This window comes from Thermobia domestica, chromosome 3, assembly GCF_964235325.1.
Source record: "Thermobia domestica chromosome 3, izTheDome1.hap1.1, whole genome shotgun sequence".
In the NCBI taxonomy this organism is placed as follows: domain Eukaryota; kingdom Metazoa; phylum Arthropoda; class Insecta; order Zygentoma; family Lepismatidae; genus Thermobia; species Thermobia domestica.
The window spans coordinates 291,789,162-291,811,270 of record NC_137456.1 but is presented as its reverse complement, the minus strand read 5'-3'; positions in this window follow the sequence as shown (position 1 = coordinate 291,811,270).

Sequence of the window (22,109 nt, the reverse complement as noted above, 5' to 3'; positions counted from 1 at the left end):
AAAAAGTTTTCCTTCTAGAGTTTGGAATAGGGATTGGAGTCCGAGTTTGGAGGCCGAAGAATATATTTTTCATTACTCTAATCCTTGAACTAAAACAGGAAGTGTTAGAAATCTACTGCATTTTGCGGCTTCAATATTAATTCTGAAAATACTACACTACAGAAAGCTACTTGCAGTGTGAAATGTTCTTCAAAACAGTGGAGTAGCCTACAGCAGTAATTGCGACACCCTATCGAACTATTGATTATCCAATTTGGGGGCCACCATGGACCATAGCGAATTAATCAGGGATGCTTTGGCCGAGGATTGCGTCACCTATTGAAATTTTGCCTATGCTTATTCAGGGGCCATGCACGCTTGTGCGAATGAGTCAGAGGTACTTTGGCCCGGCTATGACGCCACTGAATTGGGAGTTTTCGATTAGAGGTCATGATGATTCTTTAAATCTATTAAAAACATATTCTTGATGATTGATTACGTTATGAATTCGTACAGGTTTTTGAATGCTTTTTATTTTTCGTTCCCTGTTATGACATAAAATTTGGAGATTGTTCTTCTTGATGAGATAGGCTAATACTGATGCGAATTAAATCTTTAGTTTTATGTCTCACGGTAGGCTAAAGGAGATGGTGACGATGAGAAAAGAATGAAAGTGTGGGAGATAATTGCATATACCGAGCACAATGTTGCCCATAACAAAACTACTTTCGCGGGGTTGGAACCAGGAACCCATTGCATCAGAGGTCAACGCTCTATCACTGAGTCACCACGTCCCTTACTGGTGCGAATGAAGTAGAGGCATTTGGTTTGAGCTAATGTGTTTGTTTGACGTCGGGCTGACCCTATTTCACTCTTGATTATACAATTTGGGGCCTCACATGGACCATAGCGAATGAGTTAGAGATGCTCTGGCCAGGGATTGCATTACTTATTGAATTTGGCTTATGCTTATTCAGGGGGCAGGAAATGCATAGGATCACTAAGGACACATAATATCACATTGATCCACGTGACGAGAGGGACCTCATTCCCTTTGATGAGTATAAAAATATCAATTTCGTAAGTTTTTTAGCTTATCCTATTATCTTATAAGATACATTTTCGTTATATAATAGAGTTTGCGAGTCATCATTTCCTTTGATGAGTATTCATTTTGGAACCTTATTACGTTATATCAATGTGTTATGTTATATGGAGGCGTATTTAAAATTGTTTCCTTAAATTTGAATAGTACTTTGTGATCAATTTTGTCCTACTTCAGGGGTAAACATGGATACCTTACATGTGATGCAATCGTCCCGAGTTCGATTCTTGGTGCTAGTTTAGGAAATGTTGAATTTAACGTCCCCGCGTAAACGATGGTGATGAGAAATGATAGGACGAAACAGGGGAAAACATGAACTTACTTGATTGAGGGTTGAAGCAGTTACCTCACACTTTCTAGACAAACACTAAGCGACCCAACACGTGTGTTGATTACTACGTTATAGACAATGCAATGGTCCCGAGTTTGATTCTTGGTGTTAGTTTCAGGAAATGTTGAGTTTAACGTCATCTTGAAACGATGGTGAGAAATTATAGGACGAAACAGGTGGAAACATAAATCTATTTGCTTCCGGATTGAAGCAGGAACCTCACACATCAGAAATAAACACCGAGCCACCATGCCACCTTCGGTGCGAGCAATTTTACGTATGAAAAGAACATGGACAGGTTATGTTAAATTACATAATTCGGTGTGAGCAGTTTTCACACTAGGTTTATGTTTCATATAGAAGGATAGAAGGTCTGTTTTGTCATCTTTTTTACTTCGTGTACGACTTTGATCTTGAACGAAACCTTGCTGACTCAGTGCTAAGCATTGGCATTGAAACGTATAAACATAACCTTCTTGATTAGTTGGCTGTATTTAGAAATGAATCAGATGTTATTGGTTCGAATCTTGTTGTGTTCGCTGTAACTCAGTGCCTGAGCGATACCTAGCGTGATTTTCCAGTGTTGCAAACACTATCAGAGTGAATCGATTCATTTAGTCGGAGCGGTTTCGTGACGACAACTGATTTTTGTTTTGTACAAAAAAATTTTCTGAAACAGAATATTGTTTGTACGTAAATTTTTTTCTGAAACAGTTTTTGTTTTGTACACAAAAAAGTACACAAAAATTTTCTGAATCAGTTTTGTTTCGTACAAAAAAATTTCTGAAATCAATTTTATTTCGTACACAAAAAATTTCTAAACAGAATTTTATTTTGTACACAAAAAATTTTCTGAATCACTTCTTGTTTCGTACACAAAAAAATTCTGAAACAGAATTTTATTTTGTACACCAAAAAATGTTCTGAAACAAAAATGTAGTTTGATTTTTTTCGTAAAACATTTTTTTAAATTTAATTTTACTGGTAAACTGATTCAGAAAAAAGAAATTGAAAGCGTAGTACATGAAAATAATTTGATTTAGGATGTGAAAGACTTTGAATACACATAATTACTTTTTTTCATGTTTCTGTACATTTATTTTTAGCATGCGAAATAGAATACAGAATTTCTTTTTTCTCCATCTTTGTGTGCTTTTATTTTTCTTTAAAGTAAGACGTGTCCGTGACAGGTAAAAATTGTGTAAAGAGAAATTAAAACATATGAATATACATGGTAATATTTATTTTGATTCCTGTGAAAGAATAAAAACAGATTATTAACATGGAACAAGATGATAAACTAACTGATCAAGAGAGAGTGACGTGAGAAAAAGAAAAGCAAATGTGACGTACCTGAATTCCTTTTTTTCTTCACTGGTGTCTGCAAGGTGATGTCACCTGAGTTTGTCTCCGCTCGTGCATCGTTGAAGCATGTCCCGTGTGGCAGTTGATTCATTGCCCATCTTTGGGAGGTGATGTTGGTGGGATTAGGGAAAAATATGTCTGTTATTCTGTTTTTTTTTTTTTTTGTACCCATAAGACAATGTTTAGTATGTGTCTGGTATTAATTGGCGTTTTTTATAGTTGAAACTGTATATCTTTCCTTCAGGTTTTGTGACAAGATGATGATCGTTGGTTCTGTAAATTTTGTGTGGCGTGCTAATGGAGATTTTTTCACTGGATTGATTAACGATCATTTGCTCAGGGCTATGGAAATTTAACTTTTGACTTGATGTATAATTGAGTGTGAATCCACGAATTTTGCATACACAACTGATTGATTTCGTGTCGGGGTCGTAGATTTCTAAAGCATATTGTTTTGGGCCACCAGACACGAATTTTTTAATGTATGCTTTTGTCCAATTGATTCCAGTTCATTTGACATTGAACCAAGAAATACTTTCGGTTCTATTGTGGGCTCTGATGGTCGCTGCGTGAATATCACGGAATCTGTATCAAAACATAGTACTGTTTCTTGCAGCAATTCTAAATATTTGTAGAGTTCTAGACGATCTTGACACGTTGGAAATGCTCCAAAGACAACATTAGCATTGTGATTTTTTACTGGAACATCATGTTCACACTGATAATAAAGGTATAACTACGAATCATTAGCAGGTAAAATTTGGTTGACTTTTATATCTAGAGCAGTTAATTTTTGATACAGTTCTTTGGGGTCATTAATGATGGTCGTTTGGCTGAAATTGTCTCTTATAGCGAGTCGTACCCAGAATGCATTCAAACAGAGTTTTGCAAGACTACGACGTGCTGAATTTGTCATTATATTTGCAGCATCCAAAGTTATGCCTTCAGGTTGTTGTAGCATTTGAATGTACGGCTGCTTTTCTTCTTCGGTGACGCATTGGCAGGCCAACCGGAAGCTTCTAGCTTAGATTTCAAAAATGTGTTAAGGTATTCGCTAAATAATCCACCAGTCTTGGTTTCTGGATCATATACGGTGATGTCGTAATCCCAAATTTCGTAAATTTGGATCATTTGATACCCAAGTTCAATGACTTTTTGAATTTCATAGGACACCCACGTTCCTGTTAGACTTCGTTCACTGTCGCAATATGTACATTCAGAATCTTGATTTAATGCTGTGGCATAGGCAGCAGAAAGTGGAAACAACAACTTCTTATTTGAGCGAAATGGAAGTACTGCGTGAAACACATTTCTGCTAGGCAAAATCTTTAACATGACTAATCCGTTGACATCTTGAATGGCGGGCATTTCTGGATCTTCCTATAGATATATTCGTGGGTGCCCTATTGGATACCGTATACATTTATTCACATAAGGATACAGGGAAACGATATCCAAAAATTTTATTTCTTCGCCTTCATTTTAATTTGCGACGTGATACAATTTAATAGTATTAACACGGCCACCATAGAAACTGTCTATTGGATTTAATGGTGTTTTATTAGTATAAGGATGTGTGCTTAAAGAAGAGGTCAATTCTGGATTGGATTTTAATACTTGAAATTCACATTTCCACATTTCATGCACTTTATGTCCCATGGATCGTAATAATTTCATTTTATCTTGTGTTCTCTCGTAGCGATAGTTTATCGTTTCTTCGGAGTTCTCATAAATGGGTTGATCAGGGCCTGTAGGGACGCATAGAATACAGGCATGGATTCTGCACCCTTGAAATTCATACACGTGTTCCTCTTCAGTGTCGGGATCTTTGTAGTAGCCGTCCAGACGAAAACCAGCAACATAAAAGTCTTTTCCTCTTGCCGCATGTAGAGTTGGATGGCCCTCTTTTTCTTCCATGTAGGCAAGCCACTGCAAAGCAATCCGTGACTGTTTCTGTGACGGTATCCTCGTGCAGGAAGAATTCTAATAGTATTAGGTTTTAAGAAATTTCGTCCAAATATTAATTGCACGCACTCGCTAAAGTGATAGCCTCCAGAAAATGATTGACGTGAGTTTCTTGTTCAAAAGTGATCATAAAAGATGTACAAGCCATTCGAAGTACGTTGACGTCCTGGACACAATACTTCACCAATTCTTCTTAGAAAATATAGGTATCGTTATGGTGTTCGTTGTACCATGTCATGAATTTTTTCTCGTTCATCCACTTACATTTCATCTGCACCATAATAATGCATGTCCGGTAATTTTCCCACATATAATTGATTTGCAGCAAAACAAAAAAGTGTGGAAAATATCCTTTGGTCGCTGGTAAATGAAATGCCTTGTATAATTTACTTAAAGCCATTCGTATGAAATTTAAGGAGTCAATAAACGATAAGTGATTCTCTTTCATGCTTAAAATGTTTGCTCTGTTCAAGATCAAAGTAGGTTTCAATTCATGTTCTTCCACTAAGGATTTAAGAATAAAATGACCATCATATCCGTTAGAGCTATGTGCCAAAGATACAATAAGTTTGATGTTGCGTCGTGGTTGAAGTAATTACGCAAAAAACACATTGATCGGATCATCTTGAAAAATTGGTTCCCGCTATCAACAAACTTCACACGGATGATGTATATCTTTATCTTGAACACAGTTGTAACATACTTGTTGGGCCACCAGTAAATTGGGCTTATGAATGAACGTGTCTTCATCTAAGAAAGTATCATGTGTGGCTTCGATATTATAGAAAACAATCATAGCCTTCTTGGCATGTAACACTGATGGAGCTCCAGGCTTAAATTGAGTCCTATCAGGCTTCATGTAGCATTGGTGGGTAGACATACCGTGTTTATGACATACATTACAAAAATAGTCTGTGCAATGATGTTCTCTTTCCCCTGTATGGACAAACGAATAAATGCGTTGACTTTTGGAACACTGTTTTACGATCTTGCATATTGTTTGGCCCTTATGATATGGTACAGTCAGATGATTTGTATAGCATGTTTCACCATGAAATTCACGATTGCATTCTGGACACTGCTTGTCCGTATTGGTCTTACTGCATGGCGGTTTCTGCAAACATTTCTCACACATGGCCGAACAGTTCTTGACGTGTGCAGTACGATGTTCATATTTTTTGTGGTATGCAACACAATAGTATCCAGCAGAAAAACAGACGCTAATGACGTGATAAAGTCATAATGAGAATTGATGCACATTAAACTGATTAGAATTTTGTCTTCACCACCAGGCCCTTCATACAGAATATCTTCTCCGGAAAAGCTAGTGTATACGGTAAGTTTATAATTGGTCAAGTAGCGTTGAAATTGTCGCAATTCTTCCACGGATCCCCAATTGTCTACACTCACTGAGGATCTAGACAAAAGTTAACTGAGGATCTAAAATAATCTGCTTAAATCTGCTTCTCTTCTTTTCATACGCAAAACTGTTCGCACAGAAAATTAAAACTTCTCAATGGATCACGGTGGCTCAGCGTTTTTTTCTGATGTGTGAGGTCTCTGCTTCAATCCTCAGCCAAGTAAGATTATGATGTTTTCTCATTCCATAATTTCTCATCATTGTCGTTTCGCTTAGCTGCGTCATTTCGAAAGTTTCAAACTTGGGACCATTGATTTCATTGTCTATAAAGTAGTAGTCAACAAATTAAAATTTCTCAATGGGCCACGGAAGCTAACGCTTGTGTCAAATGTGTGAGGTCCCTGCTTCAATCATCAGTCAAGTAAGTTCATGTTTTCGTCTGTTTCGTCCTATCATTTCTCATCACCATCGTTTTCGCGTTGACGTTAAATGCAACATTTCCTAAACTGGCACCAAGAATCGAACTCGGGACGATTGCATCACATGTAAGGTATCCATGTTTAGCCCTGAAGTGGAACAAAGTGGATCACAAAGTACCTATCAAATTTAAGGAAACAATATTAAATACGCCTCCATATATTCATATAACGTAATAAGGTTCCAAATTCAATACTCATCAAAGGAAACGATGACTCCCAAATTTAAAAAGTAAACCATTGTACTCTATTATATAACGAAAATGTCTCATGAAAAATAATAGGATAAGCTTAAAAAAGCTTCCGAAATGGTCCCTCTCGTCACGTGGATCAAGGTGATCTTATGTTTCCTGAGTGATCCCATGCGTCCCCTTCCCCCTGAGTAAGCATAAGCAAAATTTCAATAGGTAACGCAATCCTTGGCCACAGCATCTCAAACTCATTCGCTATGGTCCATGTGAGGCCCCAAATTGTATAATCAAGAGTAAAATAGGATCAGCCCGACGTCAAACAAACACATTAGCTTAAACCAAATACCTCTACTTTATTCACACCAGTAAGGGACGTAGTGACTCAGTGATAGAGCGTTCATCTCTGCTGTATGGAGTCCCTGGTTCAAACCCGGCGAGAGTAGTTTTGTGTTGGGCAACATTATGCTCGGTATACTGCGATTTTCTCCCACACTTTCATTCCTTTCTCATCGTCACCGTCTCCTTTAGCCTAAACGTGGGACGTAAAACTAAAGATTTAATTTGCATCAGTGTTAGTCTATCTCATCAAAGAATAACAATCTCCAAATTTTATGTCATAAAAGGGAACGAAAAATAAAAAGCATTCAAAAACCTGTACGAATTCATAACGTAATCAATCATCAAGAATTTGTTTTTATTAATTTTAAAGAATCATCATGACATCTATTCGAAAACTCCCAATTCAATGACGTCATATCCGGGCCAAGGTACCTCTGACTCATTCGCACAAGCGTGCATGGCCCCTGAATAAGCATAAGCAAAATTTCAATAGGTTACGCAATTCCGGGCCTAAGCATCCCTGATTCATTCGCTATGGTCCATGGCGGCCCCCAAATTGGATAGGCAATAGTTCGATAAGTTGTCGCAACTACTACTCCTATGCTTGTATTTAAAAATACATAAATAGGTCAAACTCGAGGTCATACATAAACTAGTTTTAAATAAGTTAAACACCCTAGTGATGGATACTATTAAGAGAATTTTGACAAAATAGGTTGCAAATGGAAGGGAATTGTAGTAAGCTTGTTGTTTCGTTGCGGTAGGCATAGTTTACACTTGTATCTATGAAATCGTAGTCATTACCGCTATAGTAAAATGTCCTATTTGATTTGCCCTAGTACCTCTACTTTTATAAGCAGTAATGGACATTTAAAAGATTGGATGTCCCAGTTAGGGACACCCCGTGATACAAGAGAAATCAGCAAATTTTGATGTCTAACCTATTGAGATATAATTTAATACGTAACTAGTATCTGTGCGTAGAATATTTAATTATTTTATACTTGGAAAATGTTAAGCAAAACCCGTACTTGCGAGAAAAGGAAATGAAAAGAAGCCAACGTTCATAAGCAATTGCACGAGTTTGTAAACAACTGATGATAGTAAATACCACTTTTATTATTGCAAAAATAAACAATAAAGCAAAAGGCTACCCTGAAGGGTACCGATACCAGTAACCGATACAAGCGCAAGATAAAACGTCTTAAAGAACTTCCTTCTGCTCTGTTTGGAGTTCTGTTTTTACGTTGCATTTTTTATTTGTTCTATGCTTCACTTTTCTTCTCTCTTCTACTACATCACACGTTTTCTCTGTAACTCTTTCTTTAAATTTCGAGTCGGTATTGTTCAGATGTAACAACTGCAGAAATCCGGTCCTTCTTGTTTCTTTTGGACAAATTCGGTTTGTCCTCGGGCCAAGAAATAGCGCTTTTGTAAGCAGCTGAAACATCATTATCACACCATGCACGCCAGCAAGTGGGTGCTCTGGGGCTTCGGCACCCACAACATCTTTAGTTTTATCTGGGTTTCTCTTGTGTTTAAGTAAGCCGTGTTAAAGATTAAGCTAGGTCAGCCCCGGCTTATTCTTATTGTATCGGTATATTTTACTTGATCACAGCACAGGCCTTTATGACAGTGTTTCAAAATAAAACAATCTAACATCGAGATTTCCCTGTGAACACATAGACTAATACGATTCGGCATAGATATGTACCCACATAAATTTTGGACATTCGACGCCGTTTGGACCACACCATACCGACTTCTGGGATGCAGCTGATAAGAATTCAACCGCTTTTGGTTTTGAATTGTTGGCTTATGTGGCTTCAGAAAAAGTGTATGAAATTCCGTCATCAGGAAGGCTGCCATGCAGACGTATGAATTTCTGGTTTTTCTTCAAATGTAGAAAAATGTTGAGCAGTCATGGGCATTATTTCAGAGAATAGGGACAAACTATTCGACGCGTCAACTGTTGTGGGATTTACAGTCTGACTAGGGCTCAATTATTTGAAAGATTCATCCAAATTTGCTCGCAATAGATTTGGCAAAATATTGCATCATCATTCATATGAGATGCACCTTTGGCTTGCACTGACTCGTGGAGACTTTGTGACTTTAATTCCTTCCAAAGATAAAACAGAGATCCTCTATGTATCCTCGTTGGGCCCATTCCATGATTGGATGCCCTCCAAACAACGTTTAAATAATAATACTTTTCTCGGGAAATTTGAGGCTCAAAAACTGTTACAGCTGTTCTGATGTCGCTCCTTAAAATTCGACATGAGACAAAGATTTATTTGACATGTTTTCCTCTGGAGATTCGTGCCGTTTGTAGCGACCCCTCAGGAGTTTACATATTCATTGCATTTTCGTCTTTTCGTCAACTGTGCCTAAACATGAGAAAAAAAATGTTGTGGAATATTTACAAGATGTTGTATGGGACCTATTCGTAAACGGAACGAAGTCCCACAAGAAACAACGTTAGTTGCAGCTTTGTCCTATTTTGACCTACTTTGAATAACCCTATATAGGAACTGGAAATGTGCAGAAAGTGTCCATAACTGAACCAAAGTTGGTAACCTACACCATTAATATACACCCATTGTCCATTACTTTTAAGCGTCACTAGCTGTCAGTTTTTTGAGCCAGTTTGTTCATATAGCTTTCATGGTACTTTTGCAGTGAACATTTGTGTTAATGAGGCATTTTCAATTTTTATCACTAATGGACGGAGTTTGTCCAACACTGCAAATAGCACCTTTATTTTACCAGTCATGGACAATACCACTATTGACTGTCCAAGTTTAGTAATATATATTTTTGCCACACTTGTGCCTTGATTAGTGTGTAGAAAAACACACACCTTTCAATTTGCTCATAGCTTTACTAGAGTAGAGTCGCCAAGTGTTTTCTCAACTTATTCAACTTCTTAACACAATGTGAAAACAAGCTCGTGTAATCGACACCACCACTTTGCCACAGCTGCAGAGTATGTAGGCCTAGCAGACGACAGCCTAAAGATCTTGAGCGGAACCAGTATATCATATATATAATTTCCAACACAATTCAAACTTCCCCGCGTTAGTGAATGACTTATTTTTCATACTTTTCCGCCGAAGTGTCCATTACTGGCGGTGAATTTATGCATGTCCATGACTCAGCTGTTTACTTTATTACTTACCAGTATAGCACAAATTGTTTACCAGCCTGTCCATTGAGCAATGTTCAAGTTGACTAAGCCAAACCAAGTAGAGCGTTATATCAAGGGATTGTGAGTTAGGGAAACTAATATGTACGATTATTATCACGAAATTAACCTTACATTAGATCTGTAGTAAGCGAGAAGAAATCATAAACATCTGACTCATGGTCGAAATTCTACAAGGTGGATGCAATGCAGTGCTACATTCTTCTCACTCTGGCGCATGACGTCATCTTGGTATCAGACGAGGCCAGCGAGAGTCAGATGAACTTTTAACAAGCGCTTGCTTGCTAGTATCTTACACCCAAACTTCTCTTCTACTTATAGTGATCTTCAACGAAGTTAAAATTTTACTACAAACAATAATTATATAAACGTAATGTAATCAATGCTTAAGCTAAGTGAATTCAAAGGAAGATATTTACAATAGCAAAAGAAACATCAATATCAGTTCATATTAAACAACTTTGAAGCTTGAACAAGCCAATATTACTCACTACATTTTTTGCGTTTTCTTTCTTTTCTTTTCTTTCTTTTTTTCTTTTCTTTTTTAAACATCTGAAGTAATACACTCGAGTATGTATAAGCCTGAGTAATCTATAACACAATGTGTCGTTAATGCATTTCATTATTATATATTTATATATGCTCAAGTATATTTTCGTAACACATTGATCGGCATTGATTTACTATTATTATTATTTTGCTTGAAAGAGAATTCTTTACTGATGACCCCATAGAAGTTTTGAGAATATCTCAAGGAAGAATTCACAGTTTTCGTAAACAGAAATGCACGTACGTATATTTTACTTATGCTTGGACAGTTTTTATTAAGATGTTGCTCCCATGTAAGTTTTGTCAGAACTCAGGGGAGGTTAAAAACTTCGTTGAGCAGGGACGTACGTATTTAATATTTTTAACATAGTTTTTATTTTTGATTTATAAAAAAATCATCTTATTTTAAATTGCTGATCGCTTATTTATATAATTTGTAGCTGAAGAAATGTTTTGGTGAAGCTGACAGTTCTCTAACTATTAGTGTCCAAATTTAAGCCATAACAAACTGTATTATTAAACATTTGTACGAAATAAATCGTAAAATATACTATTGTTTTCTAAAAATATATAGAAATAAATATGTGTATTCAAAGCACCTCACACAAAAACATTGAAACATGACTATTTAAAGCAGCAAATAAAGTACTAGGCGTAGGTGAAGACGATGTAGGGGTGTTACAGCTAGACAAAAACATATAAACCATAAAATTACATACTTTTCTTAATGTTTTTGAAAAGTTTTGTCTTTTCTGTCCCGTGGACTAAAGAAGACAAAAGATAAATGCAAGTGAATGATTATGTGGAATTTGGTGGAATGAGAATGCGAGAGTACCCCGAGAAACTTATCACGGACGGACACGATGTTGTCCACCAGAAACTCACTTGACCGAGCAGCAGACCAGTACCCGTTGCACCAGAGGTGAGCCCTCTGCCACTGAGCCAAAGTGCTTCCTTGATTGGTTGAGAATCTACCATATTTTTAAATTTAGTGCAGTCATTCTTAATTTGTAATTCTGGAGAAAATTCCTAAATATGTATCCAAAGTAAATTATCCAAAGCTATGATTAAAATGAACAAAACGTTCAAAATCTGAGTGTAAAAATGTCCCGACAATGTCGCCCTGACATGGTAGGTGGATACTTTATTATCTTGATCTAATACATTGTTATGTATCTTTGTAACCATTAATTGTTATTACGAACCTTCCATTCGTTAGTAAACTTGAAGTGCAAGTCCCGTTTTAACACTGAGGTCAGAGGGAATGCAGACCTCCAAAATGAAATGGGACATAAACTACTTTAACGCGTTTAATGCTCTCCATGTGTGTAACTCGAGGGTGGTAAGTCTCCTAGATCATCGTGCCTCCCTTCTCGAGTTACATGCCTAACTCTGTGAAGAAAATTTTATCTCAATATCTTATGTAGAAGGAAATGATGATACAAATTATCACTTCTGTCGGTTCCCCTCCCTCATGATTTTGACTCCGGGTCTCGCCTCAAAGTTCGTCTTCTTAAATCGTACTATTGGATTTTTGTATGCAGAATCAACACAAGCTACTGTAGCCTTATATAGTATTATTACATACTATTAATACTAAAAATAAAACACATAATGAAATCGCTTTTTTATTATTTCATTTAACATTGCATTTATTTATTACTTTTATGTAAAAGTTACCATATTTTAAGTTTATTTTGTTCTGTCGCCTGCAAGCTAAAATCCATTTCTGAAGACATTACCCCTCTTTTTGAAGAGATCGAAAGTATTTTATATAAGTTCCCTTAGTTTTTCTGTAATAATTACTACAGCCGTACACTGCACAGTTAGGCATTCTCGATATCATTTAAAAGAACAAAATAACATAGAATTTCCATTTGTCGCTTAAAGCCGCGCCGTTTCCCGTTGTCCCTCGCAAACCATATGACGTCACAGGCACGACAGCGTTCCAGGCGACAAGCGCATGCAACCACCTTGAAGTCTTTCCACCATGATCTGACTGAGGGAGGTTATTCGATTAACACCGTTAAGAAATATATACGAACCTAAGATAAATTCGATTAGAGCCTATGTTAGGATAAAGCGGAAAGTATGAAACATTATATCATGCTATTGTGTGACAACCAATTAGTTTACATCATCTCCAATAATATTCGTAAGCAATTGCACATTTATGAAATGAGAGTCTTGATTCCGAGAGAAAGGAGCTAGTTTTCTTTTGATTTCCAGTTGAAACGCTTTCCATTCACTTATTAGGACTGAGACTGAGCTCAGTCAAATTTGCACCCTCAAATTGCACTTATTCGTTAAAAAGGAATTAGGGACAATGCTAGAACTCTTTTTACTTATTTAGACTACATATTGATAGAAATAAGTATTTAGTCTCTTCTTATCTAACAGCGGGGTTATGAAGGACGGAACGTACAGCTTAAAGTGGTATATGAACTACTATTCGGTTTGCAGCAGACAAAAATGTCCTCTAGCTGGGCTCAAACCCGGAACCCCTTATTACAAAAGTGACACTCATCCACGGAGGATAGCTGTACTGATCTTGTATGTATTTGTAAAAAAATTAACAGTCACTTTAAAAAGGCAAAAACTACACAACTGCATAAGTGAAATCACTACAAAGTACAGAAGATATAATTTATTCGTCCAAATTAGTTCACTGAGAAATTCAGCGACCTAATTTAATTTTCATATAAACATACTAAGTGAACAAAGATACGAATCATTGGAGTTCACTGTGGTTCTGAACAATTTATATTATTTTATTGGTTTAAATCTATTGTTCGTTTAACACACACATACAATTTTATTATATGTATTAAATTGAACTTCAATGGGAGAAAAGTTTAGTTCACACAGAGCTGAATAGATATGAAGTTCGCGACCGGAGATTTCACTACGAAGGTTCATAAGTGTTCGAGAAGGACATCAAACAACTTAGGGAAATTAATCCTTACACAAAACAAAATGAAAATTGAGGGTCATCGCGCTAATAAATTTTCGCTCATAAACTAATAAAGCTAAAACAAATGAGGCTGCAGTGCTGCAGTAAAATGCATGCATATATAATTTATGCATGAGAAATATTGTGCAATATACTGAAGTTATTAATGACATATCTGTCTATGAAATATCAACAAAATACCATGAGTCCCATATTAGGAAATATTAAAGTAAAAGAAAAGAAAGTAACCATCATGAAATGAATAGTTTCTGAGAAAAGCGTCCGAATAGACAGGTTATTAATAAAATATTTATAGTAACAATATTGTCTGCCTTTTCTTTCTTTCTTTAGAAAATTGTCGGCAGAAAGTTATATCCAAGAGTAAACTACCCCGTTAATTACTCATAGTGCCGTAGCACGTACCCAGTGTATACTTACACTATATTGTGAAGTTACTACTGAAAAAGTTACTGTTTCTGAAATATGAACAGAATGATCTGTGTCGTTTTATTTTACAAAAATATTCTCCCTAAAAAGCCCACTCCAGGATTAAAATACCTCTTCTGTATGTTTTTTTTAAATGGCTTATAACACTGTATAACACTGTTGTTAATATAATGTTGATGGATGAAATATAAGTAAAATCCGTTAGAGATGTTTCCGAGAAATTAGTAGTTTATTTTCCTGATTTTCATCCTTCATGAATTTACTCTTTTTTGCAGCCCCTTTGCTGGAGAAACCTGAAAAACTAACGCACTTACACTGGTACATTAATTGAATCTAAGGTGAAGATAATAATTACGCTCTTATATCCAACATTTAATTCTCAAGTTAATTGTTTTTTTGTACCGTTACCTCAAATTTTCTGGAAACTATATCTGAAATAACGCATTTGTGCACCAAGGTTGGCCGTTTTTAGGCATTTTAAAGTTATCTTGACAGTATTCAACTTCTCGAAATTTTTGGTAACACCATCATGTGTATATATTATACGTAACTGATTTTCGAGTAACAATAATTAGAAATGTTCTAAGCCCTAGTTCCACTTATTTTTAAGACCGTAATTTGAAAACAGTAGAAAGTCTGTTACATAGTCCAAATTATTGACAGTACTGCTTGACACCTTTATTAGATTGTTTGGTTTGGTGGGTATACATTTTAACGTGCCTTTCAGCACCTATGTTATGAGAGAAGTGATCCTTTAGGGGAACCGAAATCCTTAGTGATGTGTTGAAATTTCAAGGCTCTTCCACCCGGTATCGAATCCGAAATCCATGCTCCCAAGGTTCGCGAGGTGGCCGCTGGGCCAACGGGAAGGGCTGCTTTATTTTGGAATGTTGGGGTTCAATCCATTTTCCCCTTGAATAGTTCAGAAGTGAAGTTTCTTTGTTTTTTTATTGCTTCCAGAAATTAAAAAAGAATGTTGCCAGAAAGCACACTTAACTACCCGCCACAAATTTCAAATCCCAGTCTAGTTCTAGTTACCTCCCTTACGGGAGATTTGTAAAGAATGTCCCGGCTTTAATGCCTTGTGGACTGCTTCACTAAATTTGTTTTTAAAAGTTTTATGAAAAAGTACATGTGTATAAAATGGCGCGTTCCAACATGGATGAATTCCCCTGTTCTAAGTAGATTTGTTTTAACGGTATTTGTAAGAATGCTGGGGGTTAATGACGAAGGACATATGAAAAAGATGTAATAATACATCAAGGTTGTAAACAAGTAAACTATTAAAAAATAAAAGTATTTTCGAAATCATAATAGGACAATTGAAAGAGAATAACGATCCAGATGTGCAGAAGTCCGTCGCCATCTTGTTCCCCCAAAAATACCAGTCCTAGAAGTTATTATGTACACTCATGTCCAAAATTATTGTCGCATGTCTATAAATATGTTTTTTTTTAGGAAATTGATTTGATAATGAATTCGCCTGGTATTTCTTATAATGTTGGTGTGTGTACAATAGGCAAAGACATTTATGTAAGAAATTCATGTCAAAAGAATAGCAAATAAGAACAATAAAACGAAAATAAAACTTTCTTGTCATTTAGCAACATTTTGTTTTACTTATTCTAATTTTCGTACCTATAATTGTTTTTCTCTGAAATTTTCCACAAATATACATTTGCCGATTATACACATAGTATCATCATTAAAAGTACGTGGAAAATTATTTGAAACTATATTCGTACAAGAAGACAATTATATATATATTCGGGTGGATCGACAAAACTTTTGTTAGTGTCCGAGTTGCTATACCGCGGAAAAGTTGTGGTTACTGATGACTTGAAAAAATAAAAAGATGTCTTAATCAGTTAATATTTTCCGATCTCGCAAATTGTGTGAAAAATTTAAAAGAAAAACACGAATTCGTATTTTTACGCTATAGTGATAAAACGGTACAACATGCGTTATATAATTGTAAAAACAGTTGTTTCATGGTTTTAGATAATATCATCCGATCGCGCAAAGCACAGAATTTTAAGAAAAATGTCTGTTGTTTTATTTTTTTAATCAAAAATTATAAACTGCGATATTTTTAATGTCTTATAGTGCTGACATGCGTTCTAATATGTTTTATAATGTTTAATGTTTTTATGGGAGTTGCAACATTCTGACATATAGTTTTCAAGGGTAACACAAGGGTATATATAAAAACAACCCAGAACTCACCACGAGCAGGTGGCTGGACCTCGCACCCACAGCTTTCCCATCTATCCAGCCATAAAATGTGTGTACTATTTACAATATTTACATATTTACATTTGCTTTTTCCTTTTTGAAAGACTTACACAATTGATGCGACTTTATAGTCAGATTTTGTCTCTTCTGAGGCTGAACTCAGGCATCAAAGATATGGATTTCAACTTTGCTCTAATGTAGACATCTCTTGATTTCGATCCGCATACTTTGAGCGAAGCTTCTGTAACTAGCCTTACGCATCGCTCCACGGCTTGTGTATGGCGGGGAACTTCTTGATATCCCAATCTGGTATTTCACCTCGTCGAATGAAAGAGTAGATGTTATCGTTTGAAACTTTCCGAAAAAGATTCGGAGAAGGATACTTGGCTTCACTCCAGTCAATCATGTCAATGCACTCTGAGGCTTCAAAATTAAGGAAGGTTCTAATGGTTTTTCCTTTTGAATCAGACTGCCTGGCTTTCAACACTCTTCTAAGCCCTAGTTCTCTAATGTGCTTCCTCTCATCAAAAATCATGGCTATTAAAATATTTTTCGGGGTGGGCAAAGAACAAATTCTTTTCATTGACGGGGAAAACAACTCGCTTCAAATTGTTAGGCAAGTATTGAAATGTTTCAATTGTTCTATATACATGAATGGGTCCACTTATGAAGGTATTGCTGTTCTTAATTTCAAACCAAACTGGAATGTAAGATATCAAAATGAAAGTCACTATGGTTTTTAACTCATTTGAAATATTTGTTTAATTCTATATAGTCTATTTGCACAAGTAAGCCATCTGGAATGTGAAAGTGGACCAAGAATTGATAAATCAGTTGGACATATGCCACTTTTGATCGTCTGACATATATCTAATCTGACCCTAGATATCTCTGGTCTTTACTCAAAGAATTTCTGTCAACTTATGGAATTACACAATCTATAAGTTGAAAATCTATCACTGGCAGTTTCTCACACCCGTTTAGATTGTCTCCAATTGGTCCGGAAAATATTGTTGAGCCAACTGTTCCTCCATACAAATGTTGAAAAAGATGACGCAAAGAAAATTAATTGAAATGGAATAGGCAAATAGCCCATTGCAGTGGTCGCTCAACATGGATCTCAAGATGTTGAATAACACCATTTTTGCAGCCAGTATTTTTTATTAGTACCATTCGAAGCGATGATATCTAAGTCTTCCACTGAAATTCCTTGTTCATTAAGGCAAGATACAATGCTGGATGCAATGTTTTTAGCAAATTCAGAGCTCGGCGACATATGGCCAATGTATACAGAACCAGGTTCTTTGATGAGCGGGTAATTTTCTGACCAGGCGGTCGAAGGTGGTCACCTCAAGGTCAGAGGCGAAATATTTATCGGCGTATGACTTGTGAACAAAATAAAATCTTAAACTTGCGTTTTTACATTTAGCAAAAAGGCATTCACTACAACATACAGTGAAAGCTGTAATCTCAAGTTCAAAGATTAAACATTTAAGCGTGTAGGCTATATGTCGTGAACGGAACAAAATATTAAGGTTGTGTTTTCACATTTAGCAATAGGGCATTGACTACAACATACTATTAAAATTGTAATGCCACGGTCAAAAGTCAAATATTTAACTGTGTAGTGCTCGTGAACAAAATAAAATATTAAAATAACGTTTTCACATTTAGTAATATTGCGCTGACTACAACATACCAAAACTAACTCAATGAGAGAATGGATACTCAATGAGAGATATACATATGGCCCTGAAAAAGACCACAACGTAGGACGCTGACAACAAGGACAAAAGCACAGAAAAAACAGTGAATGAAAGACGGAAGAAAACAATCTACCTCGCAAACACCGGCCACACATCTGGAAGGCTCAGTAGACTATTTGCCTGGAACAACATTGGGGCAATACACAAACCTCCAGCAAAAAAAAAAAAAAAACTTAATATGACCAACCAAAGACAACCTGGCCCTCCGAACTCCTGGAGTTTACTGCGTCCCACGTGAATTTGGTAAGGTATATATTGGACAAACAGAACAAACCATTGAAGCCAGATGCAGAGAACACCTTAGTTACATGAGAATGAACCATCCAGAAAAATCCGGACTGGCCGAACATAGTCTCAAACGGCAACATAAGATTTTTTTCACAGATACCGAACTAACAGCACAATGCTCAAGAGTTTGGGACAGGAGGACAAAAGAATCTGTTGTAATCACACATGAAAAAACGAACCTTAACATAGATACAGGATTCCAACTGAGTAAAACGTGGACACCACTCATATCCCACCAATCAGAGAAGTCCACTCATACATAGATGAGTATTTATATTCCATACACTCTAGTGCACCGTTTGGGCCGCGGTGGCTCAGTGGTAGAGCGTTCACCTCTGGTGCTAGGGGTTTCAGCTTCAAACCCTGCTCCCACCAAGTGAACTTTGTGGTGGACAAACACCGTGTGCGTGGGTTTTCTCGGGGTTGTCCCGTTTCCTCCCACTTTCTTCATTCCACCATTTCATTCATCTCTCATCATCACCGTCTCCTTTAGCCTAACCGGCATAACCGTGGGACGTAAAACTCAAAAATTTCATTTCATTTTTTCTAGTGCACCGTTATATTCTACAGGAGGTGAGGACGACGTCAGTCAGCTCTCGAAACGTAGCACGATATAACAGTATTTACTTGGCTGTAAGCCAGAGAATACGTGTTCACATACCTAAGCTTTTTAATGTGTTCTGAGGTCAAATATTTTAACGTGTATAATTTGTAGATGGAATATTATATTAATATTCTGTTTTTATATTTAGCAATGTTACATTCGCCATAAAATATGTGAAGTTGACGCAAAAGTATAGGTGTACCATGCCATTATTTAACGATGAGTAACTCGTAACCGGTACATCATATTGAAATTTGGTTTACCGTTTCTGATATAGTGACAGCTAATTGTTTATGTTAAAAAGGCAGTGATATAGAGTCATTCTTTATAAGATGATGTGTGGGTGGAAATTTATAATTTCTTCCGCAGTAGTTTGCACCATTAAGAAGATAGTGCTCACAAACATACATTAAAAGTTTGGGTCCAAACCGATGGGCCTCACGTTTTGATTCTGTTAGGGCTTTGGAAAGTCGTTAGGAAGATGTTTTACAAGTTCTGCGCAAAATAATGCTTACTCCTAAGAAATCTAAGGAGCGACCCGAAATCTCTGCACTTCAAATGAGAAAATTTTAATTCATAGTTCTGTCGGTTCTTTGGATTAAATTACCGTGCAAATAAAATTTTCGAATAATTACAATCCATTTCAGCAGACTTGAAAGTAAACGTGTATTTGTTAAGTATGGAAGAAAACAGCACTGTGCGATATCGAAGCAGCTATAACAACAGTATAGTACCTAAAGCAAAGGCTCTTGCTGAGAGTTGAGGAGTATCCCACACATTTCAAGAAAATAATCGAAAAATCAAGTATTTTTTGAGGATCTGTCTTGCGATGAACTTATAAAAAATGCAGAAGATAAATATTGTAGTGACTATTTTTTAACAGAATAGCGGATACTTCAATAGGACAGTTCATACATATATTTATAGGGTTTGTGTTTGTGACAAGCTCATTGAAACTTTTGTTTCCTAAAAATATGTTTAAAAATGTCAGAATTGAAAGATTCGATTAAAAAGATGTGAACATTAAACATAAGACATTGGTAACGATTTGATGAATGATATAATCTCTTCCAGAAATGAATGTAGAGAAAATTTGGAAAATTTGGCTACAGCAAGCGAAGTGTTATTTACTTATAACATCTAGAATGGCAAGCTCTGTACCAGAGTTACTCCTACGTACGTCTTGTCCATGACATTACCTATAACGGTTGTCTTTACTGTAAGATCATTTTCAAAGTTAAATAATAATCAACTGTCTACTATGTCTGAAGAAAAACTTGATAACTAGGTCATTATTTTAATAGAAAATGAGACTTCTAAAAAGTTCGATAAAGAAAAGTTAGCTGATATCTTAGCACAATGAAAGCTCGTAAGTGTTTCTTTTAATTTCCATATGTAATCATACACATGAGGAAGTAGGAGAGCAGAAGTAAACTTTGAAAGCACACAGAAGAACAAACTAGACTTGGAGTTCGTCAATGATTAACATCTTGTGTTTTATTTTCAACCTCTTTCAAATCTAATGGTGTCTTTAGTGTTTTCAGTGTTCCTCCCTGCTTAGTCAAGTTATGGAAAATTAACATTAGAATCAACTATTGTGTGATTTTCTCATAAGTATAAATTTTATTAAGAAGGAAATCAATTCGTTAAGGTTCATTTGTCTCTAGCTTTGTAGCTATTCTCTAAAAAATAGGTAAATAAAACTATGTATATTAAACAAGTCGAGTTCAATAGTTATTTAACATAAAAATTCAATTATCTTTTTGTTTGTCTCAATATCTTTACTTGAAAAATACAACACTAAAATATAAGTCCTAATACCATTAAGATTCCTTTTACGTTTGAAACTAAGAGCCCACCACCTCCATTGTCTACGGGCCAAGCCTGTTCTTGCTACGCCACAGTTCGCACGAGACTTGCACTTAAGTTCCTTAGCATACTTGAAAGTTTGGCAGAAGTAAAATAGTAGCCTGTTGTTAAATTGCTCATCTTTCTCATTTTCACTTGTTTCTGGTATATTGCTCTCACTACACTGAATGCTACCACTTGCATGACGAAATTTTACGTATCTTTTTTCTTTTAAAAATAGATTGAGAATATTATCTGCAATGGAAAATGTCATGAATCGTCAGTTTTGTTCAGAAGTGCAATCACTATCAATTTCGCTTGGTAAGCAATCAAATGATACTTCCATTTTCAGTATATTTTTTTTTCAAATTCTCCTTACAATCACCGTACTATGATTTATGCTCTGGTCTATCATGAAGGAACAACAGGATTTCTCATTCAGAAAGATTCCTACGGTGCGATAATTTTACTATCGTGATATTTCAACAATTACTCTGATTAATTGAAGAGGAAAATACACTTGATTTTACCACTTCTATCCAATCTCAAATTGCAATTAGTCCACCACCTATTTTTACCGATGTTACTAACGACTTATCAGAATTTGCAGTATGTAAATAAAAATTTCCTTTGAATCAAATTTTCCATCCATTTAAAATGTTAATATAGTGATCTAAGATAAAATGCAAAAATGTATATGATGTAACTCTGAAGAGTTTAAAGAATATTATTCATTGTTTGCAACAATTTGAATAGATTACACTTAAACTCAGTGATGGGTCAAATTACTGCGTGAAGCATTTATGGTAAATATTATATTTTTCAAGTCAAATATTATTCATATATATTATGGTTGCTCATATTTCACAAAAAAATCATTAATGTCATTAAGCAAATTTTGTCTAAACATGCTTTATATACAAAAAACACACACCAAGATAACAATTTTGATAGTAGCCATATTGACAATCAAGCTTAAATATATACAATAGTAATCATATCTCTTAGTCAGTATGATTGCGAAGCATAATTCCTTGTTTTAAGGGAATACCACAGACTGAAATTATTTGAAAACATTCTGATACGAATATTCGGACTCA